General features: G+C 33.4%; 1 long non-coding RNA gene across 1 annotated transcript; it reads right to left on the bottom strand.

Moving 5' to 3' along the window:
• On the bottom strand, positions 1-560 carry LOC135131114 (uncharacterized). The gene is made up of 2 exons (XR_010280870.1): positions 311-560; positions 1-255 (listed from the first exon to the last, which is right to left on the bottom strand). It is a non-coding gene; the product is annotated as an uncharacterized LOC135131114 (long non-coding RNA).
• Between the last annotated feature and the right edge of the window lie 5,877 nt (positions 561-6,437).

Here is a 6,437-nt window from a genome sequence, read left to right as displayed (position 1 = left end):
TTTATTACTGTAAATTTTATTGTAAAATCACAAGAAAAAACGTAATGGACAGTAAGATGGACGACGAATAATAATTTAAAGATGTTCGTGGCACACTGGTGCCAGTAGAATTCGGTCCCGTGTAATACAGAAATTGTCCGGTGTTACAAAGATCTGTGTCACAGCCAACGCATACAAGGTCTGAACTGTTATGGCACGTGTTCATGAAATAATCTCCCAGCTGAAAGCATCCTTTTTCGACGAATAGGCGATCGGCTACAAATTGCATAGATGGTAAATTAATGGATTTCAAAGTAAATTTCGCACTTACAAGTTAGGCGGTTTTGGGTCGCACAAACGTACGTTTTGTTATCATCAGAAGCGTGTCGGCATTTTTCTGTTTTAATAGGATCCGTGCATTCTCTTTTGCATTTGTAACATTCTGTCGGTTCTGTTTTTTCAGATGGTGCCAGACACAGCAGAATGATCAAGGCTGAAACAAAAGTCGCTGGAAGGCGGGACATTCTTGGATCGAAAGGATTTATTGTAAAATTTGATGACAGTTTTCTTGCGAAAATTAAAAAACCATAAACAATAAAAAAAACTTGACGTATCTATGTGAAATTTTGTTTTACAGTGAGTTCTAGAACTCGAAATCTACCAGAAAATGTATTTACTTATGTTTCGAAAATGTCAAAAATTGGCCGAAATTTGAAGAAGGGGGGAGCATTGGAAAAATTTCACTTTTAAAAAGTTGTCTAAAAATTCTGAAAAAATTCAGGGACGTAGATCTCGACATGCCGATTACAAAAATATAGGCTGTCGATGGTCACATAGCAACATTTTCGAAAGAATCGGTACGAAATGCGAATTTTTGAGAATTTCTAAAATTTCGATATTTCAATAGTTGCAGTTATCAAAAAAACAAGGCCCGAAGTGAGTTCTAGAGCCCCAAATATTGTACTTTGCTTCAGATAATAATGACGTTAAAATACACGAATTTATTACTGCAAATTTTATTGTAAAATCATAAGAAGAAACGTAATAGACAATAGTACGAGGGACGAATAATTTAAAGACGTTTGTGGCACACTGGTACTAGTAGAATTCGGTCCTTTGTAATATAAAAATTGTCCGGTGTTGCAAAGATCTGTGTCACAGTGAACGCACACAAGGTCTGAATCATTATAGCAGGCGTTCATGAAATAATCACCCAACTGAAAACATCCTTTATAGACGGTTAGACCCTCAGCTAGAAATTGTAGACATGGTAAATTTATGCATTCCAAAAATTATTTTGCACTTACGAAATAGAAGGTTTTTGGTTGCACAAACGTACGTTTTGTTATCATCAGAAGCACGTCGGCATTTTTCTATTTTAATAGGATCCGTGCATTTTCTGCTGCATTTGTAACATTCTGTCGGTTCCGTTTTTTCAGATGGTGCTAGACACAGCAAAATGAGCAAGGCTGAAACAAAAATAGCTTGAAAGCGGGACATTTTTGGACCGAAAGGTTTTATTGTAAAATTAAAAAAAAAAATAAACAAGCAAAACAAAAGTTGACATATCTATGTGAAATTTTGTTTTACGAATTTTACACGACATAGCCGTCCTAGACAAAAATGATTCCATAAGAATCAGCCCCGTAGCTACGGGGGGGCAAGAGGGGGCTGAGCCCCCCCTAGCAGTTGTGGTTGCCCCCCCTGGAAGACTTATACATTATAAATTTCAAATTAGTAATAAAATTTCAATATAATGCCGATTGCCGAAGCATATTAACTGGCCCCACCCGCCCCACCTTTATTTTCGTACAGGGTATATTATTTGGCAATATCACCTTACCGTTGATGTTGACCGTATAAAAAAATGAACATGTCACATTTTATTCCATAGCCTACTATGTAGGTACTTGAGAAAAGTCAAAAATATTATATGGATTTTCTAAAAATTGAGCTTTTATTGAAATGGACAAAAAATAGACAAAAAATTCTGAGATGTAGATCTCGATGAGCTTAATCAAAAAACATAAGGTCTTGATGGTCCCAGACCAAGATTTTTCAAAAATTCGGTTCCAAAGTCGACATTTCAAAATTTCTCAAAAATTACATTTCTTTTGGCGGCTTTGGAAAAATTGTACAAATTTTCGAGAAAATAAAACCAAAAACAACATTTGGAGATCGAAATCGATAAAGAGATCCCTTTTGCTAATTTTCGAAAACGGTTGGGAAAAGTCATAAACATTTTATAGATTTTCAAAAATTTAGCTTTTGTTGAAGTTGACTAAAAATCCACAAAAAAATCTGAAATGTTGATCTCGACGAGCTCAATCAAAAAACACAAGGTCTAGATGGTCCCAGATCAAGATTTTCGAAACATTCGGTTTCAAAGTTCAAAAATTACATTTCGTTTGGCGATTGCTGAAAAATTTTACGACTTTTCAACCAAATAAAACCAAAAACAACATCTGGAGATCGAAATCAATAAAGGAATCCCTTTTGGTAATCTCGAACGTGCTTGAAAAAAGTCAAAAATTTGATACAGGTTTTCAAAAATTGCCATATTTCTTCCGTCGAGTCTGGAAAAATTGTAAGAATTTTCAAAAAAATTGAATCCAAAACGATTTTTGGAAATCGAGATGAACAAAGGAGTCTCTTTTGATAATTTTTAAAAATGCTTGGGAAAAGTCAAAAATTTTATATGGGTTTTCAAAAATTGAACTTTCGTAAAAGTTGACAAAAAATTCTGAAATATTGATTTCGACGAGCTTAAAAAACATGACAGGTTCATTGTTCCGGATCAAAATTTTCGAAATTCTCGGTTTCGAGCTCGAATTTTCAAAATTTCTCAAAAATTACCATATTTCTTTTGGCGATTGTGGAAAAATTGTACGAATTTTCGAAAAAATAACCAAAAACAACATCTGCAGATCAAAATCAATAAAGGAATCCCTTTTGGTAATCTCGAACGTGCTTAAAAAAAAGTCAAAAATTTGATACAGGTTCTCAAAAATTGCCATATTTCTTCCGTCGATTCTGGAAAAATTGTAAGAATTTTCAAAAAAATTGAGTCCAAAACGATTTTTGGAAATCGAGATGAACAAAGGAGTCTCTTTTGATAATTTTTAGAAATGCTTGGGAAAAGTCAAAAATTTTATATGGGTTTTCAAAAATTGAACTTTCGTAAAAGTTGACAAAAAATTCTGAAATATAGATTTGGACGAGCTTAAAAAAACATGACAGGTTCATGGTTCCGGATCAAAATTTTCGAAATACTCGGTTTCGAGCTCGAATTTTCAAAATTTCTCAAAAATTACCATATTTCTTTTGGCGATTGTGGAAAAATTGTACGAATTTTCGAAAAAACAACCAAAAACAACATCTGGAGATCGAAATCAATAAAGGAATCCCTTTTGGTAATTTCGAATGTGCTTGAAAAAAGTCAAAAATTTGACACAGGTTCTCAAAAATTGCCATATTTCTGTCGTCGATTCTGGAAAAAAAGTAAGAATTTTCAAAAAAATTGAATCCAAAACGATTTCTGGAAATCGAGATGAACAAAGGAATCTCTTTTGGTAATTTTCGAAAATGCTTGGGAAAAGCCAAAAATTTTATATGGGTTTTCAAAAATTGAACTTTCGTAAAAGTTGACAAAAAATTCTGAAATATTGATTTCGACGAGCTTAAAAAAACATGACAGGTTCAAGGTTCCGGATCAAAATTTTCGAAATACTCGGTTTCGAGCTGGAATTTTCAAAATTTCTCAAAAATTACCATATTTCTTTTGGCGATTATGGAAAAATTGTACGAATTTTCAAAAAAACAACCAAAAACAACATCTGGAGATCGAAATCAATAAAGGAATCCCTTTTGGTAATTTCGAATGTGCTTGAAAAAAGTCAAAAATTTGAGACAGGTTCTCAAAAATTGCCATTTTTCTTCCGTCGATTCTGCAAAAAATGTAAGAATTTTCAAAAAAATTGAATCCAAAACGATTTTTGGAAGAAATCGAGATGAACAAAGGAATTCTTTTGGTAATTTTCGAAAATGCTTGGGAAAAGTCAAAAATCTTATATGGGTTTCCAAAAATTGAGCTTTTGTTAAAGTTGACAAAAAATTCTGAAATACACATCTCGACGAGTTTAAAAAAACATGACGAGTTCATGGTTCCGTACCAAAATTTTCGAAATATTTGGTTTCGAAGTCGGTTTTTTAAAATATGTACTAAACATGCAAAAAAATAAACTCAAACAAATTGGATGTTACCTATATGGTCACTACACAAATTTTTGGATGCAGTACAGCTGTTTGTGAATCTACATTCTCTGTTTTAACCAGCATTTTAACCAAGTACCGTACTAATTTTTTGGACTTCGACAGGTTTTTACGAAAAATTATGCGTGAAAAAACGACGTTTCCAATTATTTTAATGTTCTTTCAAATATAAAAACTCAGAAAAAATAAAGTAGTTATCTGAGTGTATTATTAAAATATAAATATTTACATGAAGCCCCCTCTGTTTACAAACTTGCCCCCCCTGAATAAGTTTTCTAGCTACGGGGCTGATAAGAATATAATTTTATTGCCTGGTTTACTTACTTCCTTTCATCCTTAGGCAACCTGGTTTTCGAAAAATTCATTAGGAAGAAATGAAACGCAATGAAGCACAGTGATTTTGCTACGGATTTATTATAAATAAATTGATGCGAGTCATCTTTTCTTTAAACTTAATTTCATTTCGAAATTTGTATGTTGTCGTAATAGCATCCACTTGAAGAATGGTTAATTTAATGGTCCTAGTAGCCACCAATTAGCAACGTTATAATGTGGACTCGCAACTCCAAAAATTGTTTGTTTTTAATCAAAACTTTGTAGATGTGTTAAGGAATTGATGTTATTAGTATGGTAGATCAAATTTTAGACTCATTTTATTTACTGTAAATTAAACAATTCCAACAATGTTGAAAAGTCACATTACAAAGAACCTCATGTCAATCAGCAATAAAACAAAACCATTCCACGCAAATGTGAATCGCTTGGAAGATTTGCTTTCTGATATTTGGCTACACTATTGATTGATTCATTATGATTTTTGTATAATGCACAACACTGTCATCACAGGTACAAAAAAAAATCTAGGAATTTCTGAGGTGAGTTCCTCGTAACGCTGCTTTCATAAAATAATGAAGCATCACATCATGATTCATATCAGCAGCTTTCTAAACATGATGAAAAGTTTTACGACCAAAAAGGACTGTCTGCAGACAAGCCGAGAAAAGTAGAAAACGTAGGCTTAAAATTATGCAGACTATTTTATTTGACGAATCAGAATTTTTTAGGTACACCATGTTAATTTCGTTTCCCTTTTGAGACCGAATAGCCACTTTTTAAACCATTTCTTATAAACAAATCTCAACCATTGTAACTGATCTCCATATTTTCGTCGTCCTTTCAAATCAAAAATATTTCTTCGTTCATTAACTGACTTTGACCTCAAACTGTGTCCCTGAGTGGACCAGAAAAATGGCTAAAGTTTGTTTGACCACAAATTTTAAATATTCGACCCCTGTTTACTCAACTATTTATTAAGATATTTTATTTCTGTAAAGCGCAATGGATTTTTTGATACAATTTCTACTAATGTACCTTTTGAAAATTTAAAACTGATCCATAAATAGCGAAAACCAGATATTCTCATACTCATCACAATTTTAACGCGTTGTAGCAACTTCTGCACTCAGACAGAGTTGCGGGAGTTATCTGCGCATCATTTCTGCATCCTGAGGGTCGTTGTGGTTTAGATATTATAGTCTTTGAATTCTGACAGTGGATGTAGGCTGTGTTCTCTAAGAGATGGAATCAGCACCACTCTCTGACGCGTTTCATGTCCATATTGTTTGATAATTTATTTCTCTTGCTCTCTTTCTCTTTCTATAGCCCAGCGTTACATGCCGATGTTCGGACTGAGTTCAGACCGGTCTCGGTGACCTCGACACCGACACCGACACCGAGTTCGAGCTCGTAACTTTAACTCGTAATCCTATTTCGGCACGCATCGTATACGTGTTCTATAATACGAAAAGAAAGGAATTAAGACTCCGAAAATTCTGTTAACTATTTTAAAAACTTTTGTTGTCCTTTAATAGGCCACTATGTTGTATTACGAATTTAAAATGTGAATTCTGAATAAGAGGAAAAGATACTTCATACTTGGCGGATTCTCCAACTTAGCTATTTATAAGAATTACTAGTACCTAAAATAGATGCAAAAACGCTTATTAAAGTTTATTTATTCGACTCACTGTGATTTTTTGCACGAAATCTATTTTTCAGTTTATTCAAAGGTAAGCAATCCATTTTGAGAACGGAGTACCCAATAGTGTTACACTAAATGTGTTTCAAGTTAAACTCCAAAACATGGCTGCAAATGGGATTTCTTTTTCTAGCTCGGAGCTAGAATA

Source organism: Zophobas morio, unplaced genomic scaffold (genome assembly GCF_036711695.1).
Source record: "Zophobas morio isolate AGI-343-1 ecotype UQ-CSIRO unplaced genomic scaffold, CSIRO_AGI_Zmor_V1 ptg000018l, whole genome shotgun sequence".
In the NCBI taxonomy this organism is placed as follows: Eukaryota; Metazoa; Arthropoda; class Insecta; order Coleoptera; family Tenebrionidae; genus Zophobas; species Zophobas morio.
The sequence above is the reverse complement of the archived record's forward strand: the minus strand, read 5'-3'. Positions and strand labels throughout refer to the sequence as shown.